We start from the raw sequence: 7,886 nt of genomic DNA, 5'->3' as shown, positions 1-7,886 counted from the left end.
ATGGACGGTTCACAGGCTCAGCTCCGAGTAATCGGTGCTGCCGTCAACAGTCCACACTTCAATTCGGTGCCTCTGCCAGCTGGACTGCAGACTTGCCTTTGAGTGTTGTTATAACAGTGTGAGTAATCTCTATCGGATTTGCACAGTGTCTTGATCCCCACAGCTGCCCTGCGAGGCTGAATTCAGAGACTGTCCCAGCATGGTAAACAAAGACAGACTTGTGTCTGCCTGGGGTCTTCTGACCTGGGTCAGTGATGAAAAAGGGGGCTATCTTGCTGTGTGCTGGGCATGGCAAGGCTCTACAGAGGCTGGGGGGGGGTGGTAATAGCTGTGCCAGAGATGGCCATGCTTCCTCTCAACTTTATTCAAGGACTCGCCTTATGAGTATTAGAAGATGTGAACCATGAAAGGGAACTGACTTGCTCAAGGGCATGGGATGGTGTGAAGAGACACCATGACCAAGGCAACTCTTATCAAGGAAAACATTTCATTGGGGCTAGCTTACAATTTCATCTACAAACATAAAAATGTGGTGTTTTCCTTGTGTGTATGTCTATGTGTACCTGGTGCCCATAGAGGCCAGAAGAGGCCCCTAGAACTAGAGTTACATATGGTTGTGGGTGCGAGAAGTTGAATCCAAGTCCTTTGGAAAAGCAGCCATACTATTAACTGCTGAGCCATCTCTTGTTTAGAATATTTTTCATAAGGTTTAAGACACCAACATTCAGATCTAGAAGCAGAACATGACCCTAGGGTAGCCCTGTGTTCTTTGTAGACTGTAGACACTAGGGACAGCCACTGGTCTTTCACATTCTTGTGTCTGGCAGATTAATCCGTGTCTTTGCACGTACTATATCTCTTGTCTTCCTCATTGATTTCACTGGGAATCTCAGATAATATGTTCATCCATTTGACTGTGAGTAGACATTCAAGTAATTCCCAGGCTGGGCTATTACAACAAATAACAATCTATGAACTTGTCTGTGTCCTTGTCAGTCATAAAGTATGCAAATTTTGACAATTAGGAGCTAATACCAAATTCACCTCATCTGCATTTAGAATTCTATCTCAGCTCTATTTTAAGTGAAGGCAAGTGACTTGCCCAGGCCTTGCAACCTGGTGGGGCAAAGCTGGATAGGTACCTTGGTTCTTTGAGGCCAGATTTTTAATGCTCTCTTCAGCTCCGTTCCTGCCTAAAGATAGAACTTGTGTCCCAGCCTGAGCCTCAAGCTCAGCTTTACTTGTGGCCTGACTGACATTCTCCCATCCCACTGGATTCTGTGACAATCTTCTGCATAAGTCTTAAGTCTATGTGGTTGACATAAGGACATGCATATTGGTTTGTGAATGCTGAGGGGATGAGTTGATATAATACAGTGCCCTCTGCAGCTCCTGAGACACCCAGGGCTGGAGAGGAGAGGGTGAGCAGAGAGAATTTACAGCTTTCTGCTCCACTTTCCTTTCATCAAGGTGCCTGTCTTTGTAAAAACAGATCCAACTACTTGAGAATCCCCAAAGCAAGTGATTTTCTCAAGGAGTAGCATTCTGTTGCCCTTCCCTTAGTGCAGGTGCGGGGAAGTGAGGGGCTGGGCTTCTTGCTCCCACTCAGTGTGGTCCCTGAAGCAAGCAGGGTGGGAACACTCTGATGTAAACTGTAGTGTTCCATTCATGGTAGAGCTCTAGGGAAGAATGAGAGAACAAGATGAGGTTGGAATAGCTTAATAATGCTAATAGCAATTGTCATCTGTCAGGTACCGTTTACAGACTGGACATTATGATAAAGGACATAGATGAAGGTGTCAAGGCCCAATAAGTTCCAGTTCATTAACAATCACAGCAGGGGGACGAAAAGCTGGTTCAACAAGGAGAGAGATGTGCCACCAAACCTGACCACCTGAGTTCGACACTCAGAATCCACAGACTCTGATAAATTGTCCTCTGACTTCCACACACGCACACCCCATGACACACATGCATCCATATACATACACACAAAATAAATAAACAAATGTAATTTTAAGCGATCACAACAGGAGTAGAAATAATGGTCATTAACAGTCCAACAGGTGCCCAAATTTAAAAAATGAGAGTTCTTTCTTTTTGTTGGTTTCTTCACTAACCCTACCCCTAGAACCTAAAGATTTGATTTCTTTCTTCTTTTATATTTGAAAATTTTATTCTTTTACTGTTAAGCATGAGTTTCACTATGGCATATTCATCCATTTATATAATGTATTTTGACCAAATTCACTCTCCATTATCCTCCTGATCCCCTCCTTGTCCCAATTAGTCCCCTTCTACGTTGGTGTCTTCTTTTGTTTTGGTTTTGTTTTCTGGTGTCCCAGCAAGTTTAATCAAAGTTGTTTACAGAAACACACAGGTGAGGAATTATCTGCAGGAGCATGAGACAACTTACCAGCAGCTACACCACTGAGGAAAACGGCCCCCAAGCCGGGCGGTGGTGGCGCACGCCTTTAATCCCAGAACTGGGGGGGGGGCAGAACCAGGTGGATCTCTGTGAGTTCGAGGCCAGCCTGGTCTACAGAGCAAGTTCTAGGACAACCAAGACTACACAGAGACACTTTGTCTCAAAAAATCAAAAGAGAGAGAGAGAGAGAGAGAGAGAGAGAGAGAATGAATGGCCTCCATCCTCCCCTACACCAGCAATTATTAAATACCTTCAGATCCTCAGAGAGGAGTAGGGTTGATGAGCCCTTCCCTCTTCTGAGACAGAATGCTAACAAGCTTAATCGTGGATTTATTTGATTGAGTTGAGACAGGGTCTCACTATGCAACCATGGCTGACCTGGAACTCACTATCTAGACCAGGCTAGCCTCAAGCTCATAAAGGCCTGCCTGCATATGCTTTAGAATGCTAGGACTAAAGGCATAGGCCTCCATGCCTACACAGACAGGCTTAATCCTGCGCAGTTAGTCACAGCTGCTGGGCGCTGGAGTGCAACCATGTGTCAGACTTTCACAGCGCTCCAGCTCTTTCTCTGGACTTCATATTCCTTCTGTGCCTTCTTCTTTGATGTTCCCTGAGCCTTGGAGGGATGACATAGATGGCCCTTGTTAGGGCCGAGCACTGGCCAGTCACATATTCTCAGCCCTTAGGTTAGTTGTGAATCTGCATTGACATTCTCCAGTTGCAAAAGGAAGCTTCACTAATCAAACCTGACAGTGGCACTCATCTTTTGGGCATCAACACAGATGTCTAGGAGACAACCTGACAGACTTATCATGTCTGTTTAGCATAGTGGCTTCCTATGTCTTCCCCAACCACAGGCTTCTGAGCAGGTTTGCAGTACCAGATGTGAATTCCTTTCTGGAGAATGGACTTCAAATTCATAACTCTCCAGCATAGTCTTATTACTCCTATACCAGTGAGCACACCTTGCCTGGTAGATTGGTAGTATAGGACATAAAGTCCACAACTGAGTAAGATTTCTAAATGACCATTCTGCCCCCAGCAGCCTACATGGCACAGTAGCCTATGTTATTTTGGGGGTCTCTGGGGCCTAGCCAAAAACTCACAGAGAGGTAGCCCATCCCTGGCTTTGAGGTTTTCATTTAATTACCTTATGGCTTCTAGGAGCAGCTTTATCTACCCATACACATTCAGAATACCTCCATTCTCACAGAATCTAGAACTCATCAAATTGACAAGGCTGGCCAGCCACTGAGTTCTAGGCTCTGTCTCTGCTCCCCCAACCTCCCCACACAAGAGTTACAGATGTGCACACTCAGCTGTTTATGTGAGTGCCGGGGATTCAAACTCGGGTCCTTGTGTTTGTGCAGTAGACTTCATTGACTAAAGCCTCTCTATCTAAACTTTATTGGAACTTGAGTTAAAAACAATTATGAGTTGCCACATGGGGGCTGGAAAGTTGGTTATAAGTTGTAATAGGGTTGGGGGTGGATCAATAAAGTTTAGACTCAGGAATCTCTTCTGGAAAAGAAAAAAGAGACATATATAGGATAGGATAATAAGGTAGATTATTGTATCTACTTTTAAACCAATTTAGTAACTATCAGCTTTAGATAACTTGCATTGGTATGGATTCTTGTATATTGATACAAATGTAAAATTGTGTTTCTATTCCTGTTTAAGATAACTTGTATATTGATACAAATTCAAAAATATATTTGTCATATTGTACATATGTTCCTACTCCTGTTTAAAGTATTTTTGTATATTGATACAAATATAAAATTATATTTGTCATGCTGTATGTTTGTTCTATCTCTGTCTTAGGAGATATATATTATATATAGATATTATATTGATACAAATTAAAAATATTGTTGTCATATTGCACTATACATTTCTACCTCTGATTAAGATATTTTTGTATAATGTCACAAATTCAAGGTCATTGTCCTTATACTGTACATCTGTATACTGTTTACAGATTGTTTATTTTATAATGTGAAGCCTTAGTATTTAAGCTATTTAGGTTGATTAAAAATTATAGGTTAATAGTCACCCATGCTTGTCATTCTTATTGTCATGTTAGTTAGGTTTTCTATATATACAGAAATATATGTCAGATGGATAGGTAATCTTTAAACACTTCATAGACCTAGAGAATATGGCATTTAAATGTTTTAATAACTTACAGTTCTGTTGATGTGAGACACAATTGCTCCTGGCAGCACTGATCTACTCTAAAGAGGATGCTGGATATCAAAGACACTCCATATGAAATTTGTCTTCTTGGCAAAAATGGCCTATTGAGCAAAGAACTACCCTTGCAGTAAGCACACTGTCCAATTTGGACAAGTAGAACACAAGAAAAAGTGACTGCTGAACCTTGCCAAGCCAGGGTAGGACAGTCTTTCGAATTTTCCTGTTTCTGAAAATGGTCTGGCAGATATTCTAGGCCTGTAGCCAAAAGTGGATGCCCCAACACCACAGGGAAACTTTGGGTGACTGTCCAGGCAACCAGTTGTCTTGCATATTTTCAGAAGTTGCTTGCTTATACTTCCTGCTCACTCAGGCAATATTATTTTTCTTTCTCAGGTCATTGATGGGGTTGAAGACTAGATGGTTACAGTTACAATCCTCTCATATCTTAGCTAAGACTGTATCAGGTACTAGATTTAGATTTTTCAGGATAGGACAGCTATTGGAGTAATCTCTGTATTTTGCCATTTACCCGTGGTCTGGACATCTAGTATGTGTTTCTTGCTTGATATTTTTCTTGTTGGTTGTAGTTCCATTTTTGTTTATGTTTTTACCCTTTCTTTCTCCTGGACAGTACTTGACAACCATCCTTATTTTATATAGTTTTTTTTTTATTAGGTTTAGAACCTTATTTAAACAGAAGGGAAAGTGTAGTGGGAATTTGTTCTGCCAATAGCTTTGGATACCAGCCTTTGGGGCATGGCCTCTTGGCTGGTTGCATGACTGCTTTTATCTGAGGAGGGCTCCAGTGGCCGTTCTCTTGGGTGGTGAAGACTGGATCAGGTGGCACGAAGCAACATGTGATCTGTCCCCAGCTTTCCAAGGATGCTGCAACTGGATTTACCTTATCCTGTATCAGCAAGCCTGTTATCCCCATTAAACTCATATCTATCTATCTATCTATCTATCTATCTATCTATCTATCTATCCATTGAGGTTCGTGTTATACTTTATTTTTAATTAGCTTATAAAGTAGCAGGTTTCCTTGTGATTTTTTTTTTATACAAACTTAGTTTGGGGCTGCCCCTCACTCCTCCTCTTCTTTATCACTCTACCCCACATCCCTGCTTAAACCTTTCTAGACACTCCCCACCCATATTCTCTCTTTCGCTTTCAGATGACATGCGCTCTATTATCTCCCTCTGCCAGGCCTAAAAGCTTCCTTTTTTCCCTCTCATGGGCCCTTATGGAAGATTACTCTGATGCAAGACTTCTCAGGCTTTATGCTAATAATGCACATTAATTTCTAAGAAGAAAATTATTTCTACAAGTTTTTCCAAGTCCTTATTTCCCGCAAGGCATATTTATTAATGTCTTGATTTTTTTAAAAAAAAAAAAAAAAGACAAAAATGTTACTTTCATCTTGCCTACATAATTTCCTAAGCCAAAATCTATCATGATTAAAACATAACAAAACCGCCGGGCGGTGGTGGCGCACGCCTTTAATCCCAGCACTCGGGAGGCAGAGGCAGGCGGATCTTTGTGAGTTCGAGGCCATCCTGGGCTACCAAGTGAGTTCCAGGAAAGGCGCAAAGCTACACAGAGAAACCCTGTCTCGAAAAACCAAAACCAAAACCAAAAAAAAAAAAAACCATAACAAAACCAAGAGCTTGTCAGACGGCTCAGTAGGTAAGGCATTTGCTGCCAAGCCTGATGACTTGAGTTCATTTAATTCCAAGTTCCCATGTGGTAGGTTAACCAGCTCCTGTTAAGTTGTCCTCTGGCCTCCATATGCCCGCGCACAAAGGCCTCAGGCACTCTTCGGGAGTACAAGGTGGTAGGACACTGCTTGCCCACCCAGAAGTGCCACACGCCACCACTGTACCGAATGCACATCTTCGCTCCCCAGCATGTGTTGGCCAAGTCTCACTTCTGGTATTTCGTGTCGCAGCTGTAGAAGATGAAGATGTCATGGAGGAGATGGTGTACTGCGGGTGTTTGAGAAATCACTGCCACGTGTGAAGAACTTCGGCATCTGGCTGCGCTATGACTCCCGCAGTGGCACACACAGCCTGTACCGGGAGTACCGGGACCTGACCACCGCTGGCGCTGTCACACAATGCTACCGAGACATGGGTGCCCGGCATTGTGCCCGCACACACTCCATCCAGATCATGGAGGTGGAAGAGATTGCAGTGGGCAAGTGCCACCGGCCGGCTGTCGAGTAGTTCCACGACTCCGAGATCAAGTTCCCGCTGCCACATCGTGTGTTGCAGGGCCAGCACAAGCCTCACTTTGCCACCAAGGGGCCTAACACCTTCTTCTAGACCTGGAGATCCACTGAATAAAACTCTGGAGAGTTCTAAAAAAAAGAGAGAGAGAGAAATGGATGGATAGTTACATAGTTAGATAGATGGATGGACAGACGGACAGGTAGATTATTGAAACAGTAAAACCTGGAAAGGGCCCATGATGATCACAGGATCACTTTGACTGAAAGTCATCTTCCCGCATCCACTAATGAAAGTCCGTTACCCGCTTCTCAGTAGATGAGGATGGAGAGAGTGCACCAGATTGTATTTCCAAGAGACTGCTGTAGAAATCTCTCCCAGCCCATATTCTCCTCTGACTGCAATTTTTCATGGTCCCATCAGAACGTGAAGGTGACTTCTCCCCTCAAACCTCAGAATTCTTGTCATTTCTTTTACTCAGGAAAGACAGCAGAAAATGACCTTAGTGTTCTACCACATAATACGCTTTGCCATACGCGATACATTAATCTTCCAGTCAAGTAGGAAATCTGATTACCCTGATGCTGCCATGCTGTGCAGAAGCCCAAACCATGGAGCGACCACACCCAGGTCAAATCAAAGCAGCACAACCCTCAAGACTTGTTTGAAGGAGCTGAAGGGTGATTACACCTCCCAAACCCCTCACCTTGGAGTCGACACAACTGAAGACCCAGGTGTCATATGAATAGATGAGCCGAAACCCATGTTCCCTGTTTAAATATCTGTCTTTGAGCATAATAGGAAATGTTGTTCTAAAGCATATCGTGGGATGGTCGTTATACAGCGATAGTAACCACATAGGGAGGGAGTGTGAAGTGTTTATCTAATTGTTCTTTATCAATAAAAACTCAGGAGGCAGATAGCAGGGTAAGAACCTAAATGATTAAAGAAGCAGCTGTAGTGGGTAGCCATTCCAGCTTGGTTCTGGAAGTTCCAACCCCCATTGAGACTCTGGCAACTGTCAC

The 7,886-nt window shown here is 43.2% G+C and overlaps 1 pseudogene; it reads left to right on the top strand.

Annotated features, from left to right (window-relative positions):
* LOC114689415 lies at window positions 1–6,979 on the top strand (annotated as a pseudogene).
* Window positions 6,980–7,886: the final 907 nt, after the last annotated feature.

The sequence above is a fragment of the Peromyscus leucopus genome, chromosome 1 (genome assembly GCF_004664715.2).
Source record: "Peromyscus leucopus breed LL Stock chromosome 1, UCI_PerLeu_2.1, whole genome shotgun sequence".
Taxonomy (NCBI): Eukaryota; Metazoa; Chordata; class Mammalia; order Rodentia; family Cricetidae; genus Peromyscus; species Peromyscus leucopus.
This window is presented reverse-complemented; position numbering and strand designations above follow the sequence as displayed.